A 15,476-nucleotide genomic window follows, 5' to 3' on the forward strand; every position below is an offset into this window, starting at 1 on the left:
GATGCTGTATCTACTTGGTTGTAAGTATTTTTTACAGGTTTTTAAAATGTAAAGCACTTGAACGGAGTGTTTTATAACGAGTTTTTGATTGAGTTATTTTGTGATTGCGGTCGTTTCAATCTATTTTGGTGGTTTGTTTCATTTTGGAAAAACGACGAGGATTACAGTAGTTGTCCCAAAAATGAGAGTGGGTACGGTGCAAAAATTCCTTTGACATTTCTTGCTTTGCCTCAAAAGAAAAGCACCCTACTTGCGAAAAAACAACTATGCTAAATTATGGAGACAGTATACTGCGCTACGGTTGATGAAATTTTTTATTGAAGATCTTTTTTTTAATTACTAATTTTTGAATTGATTCTATCTTACACTTATACTGTTCTGTGATGACAGGCATTTGGTTTGAGGCTTGGACTTTAAGAGCGATGCTTGGTTTAAGCTGTGCACTCAAATGTCTACGCCATGATTTGTTACGTTTAGGATAATGAATGGTTTTTTTTTATTGGGCAAATATTGCCTTTCTGTCAACTGACTTTGTTTTGCGTGTATTGTTTTCTTTTGTAAGAGTTTAAATTTTTTGCTGCATAGATATTGTATGTGTTCATGCTTTTCCAGAAATTGTAAAGCGAAGCATCAGTTTTGATGCTGTGTCTACTCGGTTGTAAGTATTCTTTACAGTTTTTTAAAATGTTAAGTTCTTGAACGGACTAATTTATATCGGATTTTTTTATTGAGATATTTTGTTATTGCGTTCTTTTGAATCTAATTAGTGCTTTGTTTCACTTTTGAAAAACGACGAGGATTACAATAATTGTCCCAAAACAGAGTGCGTAAAGTGCTTATATTCCATTGAAATTTTATTGGCTTTGCCCGAAAAGAAAAGCACCCTAAGTGCGAAAGAACAACTATGCTAAATTATGGAGACAGCTTCCTGCGCTACGGTTGAGGAAGTTTTTTATTGAAGAACTGCTAATTTTTCTCAATTGCTAATTTTTTAATTGATTCTACATTTATTTTGTTCTTTGATGACAGGCATTTGATTTGAGGCGTTTAATTATAGCGCAGTGCTCGTTTTGAGCTGTGCCCTCCAATATTCACGCAATGTTTTGTTTATTTTCTTGTAATGCCTTGTTGTATATTTATTGGAGAAATATCGAATTTTAGTCAACTGACTTTGTTTTGCGTGCACTTGTTCCTTTTTTGAAACAATGTAAATTTTGTGCGGCACGGATTTTGTGTGTGTTGGTGCTTTTTCAGAAGTTCTTAACGCAGGCATTAGTTTTGCTGCTGTGTCTACTTGATTGTGAGCATAGTTTGCAGTTGTGTTAAAATGTTATGAATTTGATCGGAGTTTTGTGATTGAGATATTTCGTTAATGCGTTCTTTTTCTTTTCACAATCTAATTATTGCTTTGTTTCACTTTTGAAAAATGACGGGATTACAATAATTGCCCCAAAAACAAAAAGTGCGTACAGTGCTTATATTCTATTGACATTTTTTTGGCTGTGCCTGAAAAGAAAAGTACTCTAAGTGCGAAAACACAACTCTGCTAAATTATTGCGACAGTTTCCAGAGCTACGGTCGAGGAAATTGTTTATTGAAAAGCTGCTAGTTGTTTATTTTTTGATTGCTAACTTTTAATTGATTCTACCTTTACATTTATATTGTTCTGTGATGACAGGCATTTGGTTTGAGGCGTTGACTTTTAGCGCAATGCTTGTTTTGAGCTGAGTACTCAGTTGTCTTCCCAATGATTTGTTAAATTTATGATAATGCCTGGTATTTTTATTGGGGAATATTATTGGTTTTTTGTCACCTGACTTTGTAATGCGTTTACTGTGTCCTTTTATAAGAGTTTAAATTTTGTGCTGCATAGATTTTGTATGTGTTCATGCTTTTTCAGAAGTTCTAAACCAAAGCATCAGTTTCGGTGCGGTGTCTACTTGGTTGTAAGTATTTTTTATTGTTAGCTTGAACGGAGTTTTCTGATTGAAATGTTTCGTTATTGTGTTCCTTTCAATCTAATTAGTGGTTTGTTTCACTTTGGAAAAACAACCAGGATTACAGTAGTTGTCCCAAAATAGAGTGCGCACAGTGCTTATATTCCATTGACATTTTATATGCTTTGACTGAAATGAAAAGCACCAAGTGCGACAAAGCAACTATGCTAAACTATTGAGACAGTTTCCTGCGCTACGGTTGACAAAATTGTTTATTTAAAAACTGCTTATTGTTTATTTTTAAGCGCTTATTTTTTAATTGATTCTACTTTTACATGTATATTGTTCTGTGATGACAGGCATTTAATTTGAAGCGTTGACTTTTAGCGCAATGCTCGTTTTGAGCTGTGCACTCAAATGTCTACGCAATGATTTGTTACGTTTCTGATAATGCATGGTATTTTTATCGGAGAAATATTATTGCTTTTTTGTCAACTGACTTTGTTTTGCGTGTACTGTTTCCTTTTGTGAGAGTTTAAATTTTGTGCTGCATAGATTTTGTATGTGTTCATGCTTTTTCGGAAGTTCTGAACCGAAGCATCAGTTTTGATGCTGAGTCTACTTGGTTGTTAGTATTGTTTTTAGTTTTTTGAAGTTGAGCACTTGAACGGAGTATTTTATATCGGAGTTTTCTGATTGAGATATTTCGTTATTGCGTTCTTTTCAATCTAATTAGTGGTTTGTTTCACTTTTGAAAAATGACGGGATTACAATAATTGTCCCAAAAACAAAGATTGCGTACAGTGCTTATATTCTATTGACATTTTATTGGCTTTGCGTGAAACGAAAAGCACCCTAAGTGCACAAAAACAACTATAGTAAATTATGGAGACAGTTTTCTGCGCTACGGTTGAGAAAATTGTTATTGAAAAACTGCTTGTTTTTTTAACTGATTCTACCTTTACGTGTATATTGTTCTGTGGTGACAGGCATTTTGTTTGACGCGTTGAGTTTAAGTGCAGTGCTTGTTTTGAGTTGTGCACTCCGATGTCTGATAGTGTATTGTCGTTTTGTTTTGGGGAAATATCATTGGATTTTGTCACCTGACAATCTAATTAGTGGTTCGTTTCACTTTTGAAAAATGACGGGATTACGATAATTGTCCCTAAAAACAGAGAGTGCCTACGATGGTTATATGCCATTGACGTTTTACTGGCTGTGCCTGAAAAGAGAAGCACATAAGTGTGAAAAAACAACTATGCTAACTTAGGGAGACAGTTGCCTGCGCTACGGTCAAAGAAATTGTTTATTGAAAAATTGCTATTTCTTTACTCTATCTTTGCATTTAATTTGTTCTGAGATGATATGCATTTGGTTTGAGTTGTTGATTGTAAACGCAATGCTCGTTTTGATTTTTGCACTCCAATGTCTACGCAATGATTTGTTTCTTTTCTTATAATGCCTTGTATTTTTATTTGGGAAATATTATTGCCTTTTTGTCAACTGACACTGCTTTGCGTGTACTTTCTCCTTTTTTTGACAAGGTAAATTTTGTGCAGTATAGATTTTGTATGTGTTCTGCAAGAGTTTTCTATGTGTTTGTGCTTTTTCAGAAGTTCTTATCCCCAGTATCAGTTTTGCTGCTGTGCCTACTTAATTGTAAGCATAGTTTACAGTTGTTTTAAAATGTTATGAACTTGAGCGGAGTCTTTTATATCGGAGTTTTCGTGATTGATATTTTTCGTTAATGCGTTTTTTTCGTTCTAATTAGTGGTTTGTTTCACTTTTGAAAAACGACGAGGATTACAATAATTGTCCAAAAACAAAAAGTGCGTACAGTGCCTATATTCCCTTGACATTTTATTGGCTTTGCCTGAAAAGATAAATACCCTAAGTGCGAAAAAACAACTATGCTAAATTGTGGAGACAGTTTCCTGCGCTACGGTTCAGGAAATTGTTTATTAAAAAACTTCTAATTGTTTATTTTTCAAATTGCTAATTTTTCAATTGATTCTACCTTTACATTTATATTGTTCTGTGATGACAGGCATTTAATTTGAAGCGTGGACTTTTAGCGCAATGCTCGTTTTGAGCTGTGCACTCAAATGTCTACGCAATGATTTGTTACGTTTCTGATAATGCATGGTATTTTTATCGGGGAAATATTATTGCCTTTTTGTCAACTGACTTTGTTTTGCGTGTACTGTTTCCTTTTGTGAGAGTTTAAATTTTGTGCTGCATAGATTTTGTATGTGTTCATGCTTTTTCAGAAGTTCTGAACCGAAGCATCAATTTTGATGCTGAGTCTACTTGGTTGTTAGTATTGTTTTTAGTTTTTTGAAGTTGAGCACTTGAACGGAGTATTTTATATCGGAGTTTTCTGATTGAGATATTTCGTTATTGCGTTCTTTTATATCTAATTAGTGGTTTGTTTCACTTTTGAAAAATGACGGGATTACAATAATTGTCCCAAAAACAAAGATTGCGTACAGTGCTTATATTCTATTGACATTTTATTGGCTTTGCGTGAAACGAAAAGCACCCTAAGTGCACAAAAACAACTATAGTAAATTATGGAGACAGTTTTCTGCGCTACGGTTGAGAAAATTGTTATTGAAAAACTGCTTGTTTTTTTAATTGCTAATTTTTTAACTGATTCTACCTTTACGTGTATATTGTTCTGTGGTGACAGGCATTTTGTTTGACGCGTTGAGTTTAAGTGCAGTGCTTGTTTTGAGTTGTGCACTCCGATGTCTGATAGTGTATTGTCGTTTTGTTTTGGGGAAATGTCATTGGATTTTGTCACCTGACAATCTAATTAGTGGTTCGTTTCACTTTTGAAAAATGACGGGATTACAATAATTGTCCCTAAAAACAGAGAGTGCCTACGATGGTTATATGCCATTGACGTTTTACTGGCTGTGCCTGAAAAGAGAAGCACATAAGTGTGAAAAAACAACTATGCTAACTTAGGGAGACAGTTGCCTGCGCTACGGTCAAAGAAATTGTTTATTGAAAAATTGCTATTTCTTTACTCTATCTTTGCATTTAAATTGTTCTGAGATGATATGCATTTGGTTTGAGTTGTTGATTGTAAACGCAATGCTCGTTTTGATTTTTGCACTCCAATGTCTACGCAATGATTTGTTTCTTTTCTTATAATGCCTTGTATTTTTATTTGGGAAATATTATTGCCTTTTTGTCAACTGACACTGCTTTGCTTGTACTTTCTCCTTTTTTGACAAGGTAAATTTTGTGCAGTATAGATTTTGTATGTGTTCTGCAAGAGTTTTCTATGTGTTTGTGCTTTTTCAGAAGTTCTTATCCCCAGTATCAGTTTTGCTGCTGTGCCTACTTAATTGTAAGCATAGTTTACAGTTGTTTTAAAATGTTATGAACTTGAGCGGAGTCTTTTATATCGGAGTTTTCGTGATTGATATTTTTCGTTAATGCGTTTTTTTCGTTCTAATTAGTGGTTTGTTTCACTTTTGAAAAACGACGAGGATTACAATAATTGTCCAAAAACAAAAAGTGCGTACAGTGCCTATATTCCCTTGACATTTTATTGGCTTTGCCTGAAAAGATAAATACCCTAAGTGCGAAAAAACAACTATGCTAAATTGTGGAGACAGTTTCCTGCGCTACGGTTCAGGAAATTGTTTATTAAAAAACTTCTAATTGTTTATTTTTCAAATTGCTAATTTTTCAATTGATTCTACCTTTACATTTATATTGTTCTGTGATGACAGGCATTTAATTTGAAGCGTGGACTTTTAGCGCAATGCTCGTTTTGAGCTGTGCACTCAAATGTCTACGCAATGATTTGTTACGTTTCTGATAATGCATGGTATTTTTATCGGGGAAATATTATTGCCTTTTTGTCAACTGACTTTGTTTTGCGTGTACTGTTTCCTTTTGTGAGAGTTTAAATTTTGTGCTGCATAGATTTTGTATGTGTTCATGCTTTTTCAGAAGTTCTGAACCGAAGCATCAATTTTGATGCTGAGTCTACTTGGTTGTTAGTATTGTTTTTAGTTTTTTGAAGTTGAGCACTTGAACGGAGTATTTTATATCGGAGTTTTCTGATTGAGATATTTCGTTATTGCGTTCTTTTCAATCTAATTAGTGGTTTGTTTCACTTTTGAAAAATGACGGGATTACAATAATTGTCCCAAAAATAAAGATTGCGTACAGTGCTTATATTCTATTGACATTTTATTGGCTTTGCCTGAAACGAAAAGCACCCTAAGTGCACAAAAACAACTATAGTAAATTATGGAGACAGTTTTCTGCGCTACGGTTGAGAAAATTGTTTATTGAAAAACTGCTTGTTTTTTTAATTGCTAATTTTTTAACTGATTCTACCTTTACGTGTATATTGTTCTGTGATGACAGGCATTTTGTTTGCCGCGTTGAATTTAAGTGCAGTTCTTGTTTTGAGTTGTGCACTCCGATGTCTACGCAATGGTTTGTTAATTTTCTGATAGTGTATTGTCGTATTTTTTTGGGGAAATGTCATTGGATTTTGTCACCTGGCTTTGTTTTGCGTGTACTGTGTCCTTCTGTAAGAGTTTAATTTTTTGCTGCATAGATTTGGTATATGTTCGTGCTTTTTCAGAAATTTTGAACCGAATCGTCAGTTTTGCTGCTGTGTCTACCTAATTGTAATTATAGTTTGCAGTTCTTTTAAATTGTTGCAAATTTTAGTGGATTATTTTATGGGATTTGTCTGATTGAGATATTTCGTGAATCCGTTCTTTTCACAATCTAATTAGTGGTTCGTTTCACTTTTGAAAAATGACGGGATTACAATAATTGTCCCGAAAACAGAGAGTGCCTACGATGGTTATATGCCATTGACGTTTTACTGGCTGTGCCTGAAAAGAGAAACACGTAAGTGTGAAAAAACAACTATGCTAACTTATGGAGACAGTTGCCTGCGCTACGGTCAAAGAAATTGTTTATTGAAAAATTGCTATTTTTTTACTCTATCTTTGCATTTAAATTGTTCTGAGATTATATGCATTTGGTTTGAGTTGTTGATTGTAAACGCAATGCTCGTTTTGACTTTGCACTCCAATGTCTACGCAATGATTTGTTTCTTTTCTTATAATGCCTTGTATTTTTATTTGGGAAATATTATTGCCTTTTTGTCAACTGACACTGCTTTGCGTGTGCTTTCTCCTTTTTCTGACAATGTAAATTTTGTGCAGTATAGATTTTCTATGTGTTCTGCAAGAGTTTTGTATGTGTTCGTGCTTTTTCAGAAGTTCTTATCCCAAGTATCAGTTTTGCTGCTGTGCCTACTTAATTGTAAGCATAGTTTACAGTTGTTTTAAAATGTTATGAACTTGAGCGGAGTCTTTTATATCGGAGTTTTCGTGATTGATATTTTTCGTTAATGCGTTTTTTTCATTCTAATTAGTGGTTTGTTTCACTTTTGAAAAACGACGAGGATTACAATAATTGTCCAAAAACAAAAAGTGCGTACAGTGCTTATATTCCATTGACATTTTATTGGCTTTGCCTGAAAAGATAAATACCCTAAGTGCGAAAAACAACTATGCTAAATTGTGGAGACAGTTTCCTGCGCTACGGTTCAGGAAATTGTTTATTAAAAAACTTCTAATTGTTTATTTTTCAAATTTTTTTTTTAATTGATTCTACCTTTAAGTTTATATTGTTCTGTGATGACAGGCATTTGGTTTGAGGCGTTGACTTTTAGCGCAATGCTTGTTTTGAGCTGTGCACTGCAATGTCTACGCAATGATTTGTTAATTTTCTGAAAACGCCTTGTATTTTTTTATTCGGGAAATATTATTGCCTTTTTGTAACTGAATTTGTTTTGCTTGTATTTGTTCATTTTTTTTGAGAATTTACTCTTTGTGCGGTGTAGATTTTTGTATGTTTCTGTGCTTTTTCAGAAGTTCTTAACCAAATTGTCAGTTTTGCTTCATTGTGTACTTGATTGTAAGTATGGTTTACAGTTGTTTTAATTTTACGAACCTGAGCAGAGGAGTACTTTATGTCGGAATTTTCTGATTGAGATATTTCGTTAATGCGATCTTTTCACCATCTAATTGGTGGTTTGTTCCACTTTTGAAAAACGACGAGGATTACAATAATTGTTCCAAAGACCGAGTATGACTAGAGTGGTTAGATTCCATTGACATTTTATTGGTTGTGCCTGAAAAGAGAGGCACTCATAGTGCGAAAAAACAACTATGCTAAATTATGGAGACAGTTTCCTGGGCTACGGTTGAGGAAATTGTTTATTGAAAACTGATAATTGTTTATTTTTTATTTGCTAATTTTTAAAATTGATTCTACCTTTACATTTATAATGTTCTGTGATGACAGGCATTTGGTTTGAGGCGTTGACTTTAGCGCAATGCTCGTTTTGAGTTGTGCACTCCAATGTCTACGCAATGATTTGTTTGTTTTCTGATAATGCCTTGTTGTATTTTTTTTTGGGGAAATATGATCGCCCCTTTTGTCAACTGACTTTGTTTTGCGTGTACGTGTTCCTTTTTTGTAAGAATTTAGTTTTTGTGCGGTGTAGATGTTGTATGTGTCCGTGCTTTTTCAGGTGTTCTTAACAGAAGCATTAGTTTTGCTGCTGCTGTGTCTAGTTGATTGCAAGCCAAGTTTACGGTTGTTTTAAATTGTTATGAACTTGATCGGAGTTTTTTATATCGGAGGTTTCTGATTGAGATATTTCGTTATTTGGTTCTTTTCAGTCTAATTATTGAATTGTTTCGCTTTTGAAAAACGACGAGGATTACAATAATTGTTCCAAAGACCCAGTGTGACTAGAGTGGTTAGATTCCATTGACATTTTATTGGCTGTGTCTGAAAAGAGAGGCACTCATAGTGCGAAAAAACAACTATGCTAAATTATGGAGACAGTTTCCTGGGCTACGGTTGAGGAAATTGTTCATTGAAAACTGATAATTGTTTATTTTTTATTTGCTAATTTTTAAAATTGATTCTACCTTTACATTTATATTGTTCTGTGATGACAGGCATTTGGTTTGAGGCGTTGACTTTAGCGCAATGCTCGTTTTGAGTTGTGCACTCCAATGTCTACGCAATGATTTGTTTTTTTTTCTGATAATTCTTTGTTGTATTTTTATTGGGGAAATATGATCGCCTTTTTGTCAACTGACTTTGTTTTGCGTGTTCTTGTTCCTTTTTTGTAAGAATTTAATTTTTGTGCGGTGTAGATTTTGTATGTGTCCGTGCTTTTTCAGGTGTTCTTATCAAGCATTAGTTATGCTGCTGCTGTGTCTAATTGATTGCAAGCATAGTTTACGGTTGTTTTAAATTGTTATGAACTTGATCGGAGTTTTTTATATCGGAGGTTTCTGATTGAGATATTTCGTTAATTGGTTTTTTCAGTCTAATTATTGAATTATTTCACCTTTGAAAAACGACGAGGATTACAATAATTGTCCAAAAACAAAAAATGCGTACAGTGCTTATATTCTATTGACATTTTTTTGGCTGTGCCTGAAAAGAAAAGTACCCTAAGTGCGAAAACACAAATCTGCTAAATTATTGCGACAGTTTCCAGAGCTACGGTTGGGGAAAATGTTTATTGAAACGCTGCTTGTTTTTTTTTTAATTGCTAACTTTTGATTGATTCTACCTTTACATTTATATTTTTCTGTGATAACAGGCATTTGGTTTGAGGCGTTGACTTTTAGCGCAATGCTCGTTTTGAACTGTGCACTCCAATGTCTACGCAATGATTTGTTTGTTTTCTGATAATGCCTTGTTGTATTTTTATTGGGGGAAATATTATTGCCTTTTTGTCAACTGACTTCGTTTTGCGTGTACTTGTTCCTATTTTGTAAGCGTATAAATTTTGTGCGGCATAGGTTTTGTATGTGTTCGTGCTTTTTCATAAGTTCTTAACGCAGGCTTTAGTTTTGCTGCTGTGTCTACTTGATTGTAAGCATAATATACAGTTGTGTTAAATTGTTATGAGTTTGATCGGAGTTTTGTTATTGAGATATTTCGTTAATGCTTTCTTCTCTACCTAATTAGTAGTTTGTTTCACTTGTGAAAAACGACGAGGATTACAATAATTATCCCAAAACAGAATGCGTAGTGCTTATATTGCATTGAAAATTTACTGCCTGTGCCTGAAAAGGTAAGCACCATAAATGCGAAGAAACTATGCTAAATTAGATAGACAGTTTCCTGCGCTACGATCGAGGAAATCGTTTATTGAAAAACTGCTAATTTTTAATTGATTTTTTAACATTTAAATTGTTCTGTGATGACAGGCATTTGGTTTGAGGCGTTGACTTTTAGCGCATTGCTCCTTTTGAGCTGTGCACTCCAATGTCTACGCAATGATTTGTTTGTTTTCTGACAATGCCTTGTTGTATTTTTATTGGGGAAATATGATCGCCTTTTTTGTCAACTGACTTTGTTTTGCGTGTACTTGTTCCTTTTTGTGGGAATTTAATTTTTGTGTGCTTTTGATTTTGTATGTGTTCGTGCTTTTTCAGAAGTTCTTAATCCAAGCAGCAGTTTTGCTGCTGTGTCTAATTGATTGCAAGCATAGTTTACGGTTGTTTTAAAATGTTATGAATTTGATCGGAGTTTTGTGATTGAGATATTTCGTTAATGCGTTCTTTTTCTTTTCACAATCTAATTATTGGTTTGTTTCACCTTTGAAAAACGACGAGGATTACAATAATTGTCCAAAAACAAAAAATGCGTACAGTGCTTATATTCTATTGACATTTTTTTGGCTGTGCCTGAAAAGAAAAGTACCCTAAGTGCGAAAACACAAACCTGCTAAATTATTGCGACAGTTTCCAGAGCTGCGGTCGGGGAAATTTTTTATTAAAAAGCTGCTAGTTGTTTATTTTTTAATTGCTAACTTTTAATTGATTCTACCTTTACATTTATATTTTTCTGTGATAACAGGCATTTGGTTTGAGGCGTTGACTTTTAGCGCAATGCTCGTTTTGAGCTGTGCACTCCAATGTCTACGCAATGATTTGTTTGTTCTCTGATTATGCCTTGTTGTATTTTTATTGGGGATATATTATTGCCTTTTTGCCAACTGATTTCGTTTTGCGTGTACTTGTTCCTATTTTGTAAGCGTTTAAATTTTTTGCGACATAGGTTTTGTAAGTGTTCGTGCTTTTTCAGAAGTTCTTAACGCAGGCATTGGTTTTGCTGCTGTGTCTACTTGATTTTAAGCATAATTTACAGTTGTGTTAAAATGTTATGAATTTGATCGGAGTTTTGTTATTGAGATATTTCGTTAGTGCTTTCTTCTCAACCTAATTAGTGGTTTGTTTCGCTTGTGAAAAACAACGAGGATTACAATAATTATCCCAAAACAGAATGTGTAGTGCTTATATTGCATTGAAAATTTACTGCCTGTGCCTGAAACGAGAAGCACCTTAAGTGCGAAAAAACTATGCTAAATTAGATAGACAGTTTCCTGCGCTGCGATCGAGAAATTTGTTTATTGAAAAACTGCTAATTTTTAATTGATTCTTTCTTTTACAATTAAATTGTTCTGTGGCATTTGGTTTGAGGCGTTGACTTTTTGGGCAATGCTCGTTTCGGGCTGTGCACTCCAATGTCTACGCAATGATTTGTTTATTTTGTGAAAATGTCTTGTTGCGTTTTTATTGGGGAAATATTGTTGCCTTTTTGTCAACTGACTTTGTTTTGCGTGTATTTGTTCCTATTTTGTACGAGTTTAAATTTTGTGCGGCATATATTTTGTATGTGTTCGTGCTTTTTCAGAAGTTCTTAACCCAGACCTTTGTTTTGCTGCTGTGTCTACTTGATTGTAAGCTTAGTTTACAGTTGTGTTAAAATGTTATGAATTTGATCGGAGTTTTGTTATTGAGATATTTCATTAATGCTTTATTCTCTTTCTAATTAGTGGTTCGTGTCACTTGTGAAAAACGACGAGGATTACAATAATTGTCCCAAAACAGAATGCGTCCAGTGCTTAAATTGCATTGACAATTTACTGTCTGTGCCTGAAAAGGTAAGCACCATAAGTGCGAAGAAACTATGCTAAATTAGATAGACAGTTTCCTGCGCTACGATCGAGGAAATCGTTTATTGAAAAACTAATATTTTTTAATTGATTTTTTTTTACATTTAAATTGTTCTGTGATGACAGGCATTTGGTTTGAGGCGTTGACTTTTAGAGCATTGCTGGTTTTGAGCTCTGCACTCCAATGTCTACGCAATGATTTGTTTGTTTTCTAACAATGCCTTTTTGTATTTTTATTGGGGAAATATGATCGCCTTTTTGTCAACTGACCTTGTTTTGCGTGTACTTCTTCCTTTTTGTGAGAATTTAATTTTTGTGTGGTTTAGATTTTGTATGTGTTCGTGCTTTTTCAGAAGTTCTTAATCCAAGCAGCAGTTGTGCTGCTGTGTCTAATTGATTGCAAGCATAGTTTACGGTTGTTTTAAATTGTTATGAACTTGATCGGAGTTTTTGAGAAAACAGCTCAGGGATTTTTTATTAGACGTAAATGATCCATCCTGCAATGTTCCAAGATGACACGGATTAGGTTTGAATTATATACTTTTTTGGTAAAACTCATGAGCTTTTTGCACACTATCTATGTTTTCTGATGTCGTCCTACTTTTTCAATTGAGAAAACAGATGAGGGATCTTTTATTAGACTTAAGTGTTTTCTGGCGCTTTTATTTTTTAAATAACTAAATGTTTCTTGCTAAACGATGGTTTGTTCTTTTCAATACTTTCTCTGAATTTCCTTTCCAAAATGTGATATAACTGTCTTGACAGTCTTGTTTTCTGTAAAGACGGAAGTTTTTGAATTGGTTCAATCTGTTTTGTTGGTAAGTTTACGCTAACCAATAAGCTTGTTCATTGCTAAGATAATTAAAAAAAATCTAATTTCGTGTTCCCTAGCTTGTTCATGATTTACTGATTTCATAGTGATTGAGTTTTATCTTTTGTTAACTTCTTTCTTTCTGTTCAGTGCTTCCCGATGTCTGTTTCGTTTGCTGTTAATTATCGTTGTCTGTGATGAAAGATTTTTTTGCTGTGATAGGCGCTTTTTTTTTCATCCCTTACACTTGCCGAATTGAATGATTCTTATTTCACCGTCATTACTTACATTCGGTTTGTATAATATACTCTTTTGGCGAAGCTCGTTGTGAGCTGTGAACACCGTCTTCTATCTTCTATTCTGATGATGCCGTTGTTTTTTAATTTAGAAAAAAGCTGAGGACTTGATTATTAATTGACCCTAACTCTTCTAACGCGTTATTATGTGAATTAACTAAGTTGTTCCTTGCTAAATCATTGTTGTTATTTTTAATACTTTCTCAAAATTGCCTTAGGAGAACGTTATGTCACTGTCTCGTGTGTCTTTACTTCTTTGAAGACTGCAATTTTTGAAATATTTCAATATTTTAATTAATGGCAATTTTACTAATCTTTTAGCTGAGACACTCGACAAGCTTCAATAATTTTCCAATCATACTTGCTTTGATCGTGATTTGTTTATTGTTTTGTTAATCAGAGATTTTAATTGAATTGGTTGGTTGGAATTTGTCGATATGGCTATCTCGTTCGTGTTACGCCTGATATAAAGACTATGCTTACCGTTTTTAGCCTGATTCTTTCTTGATTCTTTTGCTTGTTCTTCATTTCAAAGTTTCTAATCCGAAGCACTGAGAAAGAAACCAGATGTTAACAGCAGACAAAAATTTGAATCATTTCATTAACCTTTTTCCTTTTTAAATAATTTTTTGAGAAAGCAGCCGAAGGTTTTTCAAAATTTCACGTTTGCGTTTTCTATCGCGTTGTTTTGTGATTTAACATTCACCATGATAAAATACATTCGGTTTGATTAATATACTGTTTTGGCAAAGCTTATTGTGAGCTGTGTACACCGTCTTGTATCTTCTATTCTGATGATGCCGTTGTTTTTAATTGACAAAAAAAGCTCAGGACATCTTCTGACACGTTAATATATGAATTAACTAAGTTGTTCCTTGCTAAGTGGTTGTTGTTATTTTCAATACTTTCTCAAAATAGCCTTATCAGAACGTTATGTCACTGTCTCAATTTGTTTTCAATACTGTATCAATTACCTCTCTTGTCTTGTATAAAGGCTGCATTTTTTTGACATTTTTAATAATCTGTTTTGATTGGTGGATATCAATTAGTTCAATAATTTAACCAATCATACTTGATATGATATTTTATTGTCTCCTGTTTTGTCATTCTGGGATTGAAATGAATTGTCTGGTTGGAACTTCTTGATTGACTATCTCGTTTGTTTGAAGCTTGATAAATAAAGGCTCTGATTATCTCCTTTAGCCAATTCATGATTTTCCGGCTTGCTCTGTTTTTATTGCAAGTATTCTAATCCTAAGCAATGAACTAGAAGCAAAATGATAACAACAAACTAAAATTTGATTCATTGTCTTTTTTTTGCCTTATATATTATTAAATTCAGAAAGCCGCTCAGGACTTTTGTAATTATTTGACTATTGTGCCCTTATCGCCTTTCCTTTTTTCTTTTTCGGAGAAATGAAATGAAGTGGTTGATTGGAACTTGTCGAGATGACTATTTCACTCGTTTGACGCCTGATGAATAACGACTCCGATTGGTCTAAGTTTTTCATTATTTGATTGCTGGTAAGTATAATTCTTCAATGCATTTTTTCCTTTAATTCGGAGTTCTATAAGGAAAGAGTAGTTTTCGGGCTTGATTAGGAAAGTGTGGATTCATTTGTTTTGTTAATCTGTTGAATATCTTTTTTTCAAGATTCCTGAGCTTTGATAGTGAATGCGATTTTTTTTTGATAACAACGCTTTTTGAAAGCTGGTTGAATACGAAAATTGTATTGAGTTTTCCCTGATAAACTCTTCCTGAGGCTTCAGTTATCAGTTTTTCCACTTTTGTTCAATCTTTTGTTCAATGATTTCTAAAGTTTGATATGTTGCATGTTAACTATCGTTTTTGCCGATGATAAGATTTCTTTTTGCGCTGTTAGGCGCTTTCATGTCTGCCTACATTGTTACTTACGTAAATTATCCATACTTCAATGTTCCAAGATGACACGGATTAGGTTTGAATTATTTACTTTTTTGGTAAAACTCATGAGCTCTTTGCACACTATCTGTTTTCTGATGTCGTCCTACTTTTTCAATAGAGAAAACAGATGAGGGATCTTTTATTAGACTTAAGTGTTTTCTGGCGCTTTTATTTTTTAAATAACTAAATGTTTCTTGCTAAACGATGGTTTGTTCTTTTCAATTTTTTCTCTGAATTTCCTTTCCAAAATGTGATATAACTGTCTTGCCAGTCTTGTTTTCTGTAAAAACGGAAGGGTTTAGTTGATTCAATCTGTTTTGTTGGTAAGTTTACGGTAATGAATTAGCTTGTTGATTGCTAAGATAATGTTTTTCAATAAAATCTCTGAATTACCTCCCCAGTCTTGTATAGGGGCTGCAGTTTTTTAAATTCTAGATCTGTTTTCATTGGTGGCAGTCAATTA

This window comes from Convolutriloba macropyga, chromosome 1 (genome assembly GCF_964194025.1).
Source record: "Convolutriloba macropyga chromosome 1, txConMacr16.3, whole genome shotgun sequence".
NCBI classification, from domain to species: domain Eukaryota; kingdom Metazoa; phylum Xenacoelomorpha; order Acoela; family Convolutidae; genus Convolutriloba; species Convolutriloba macropyga.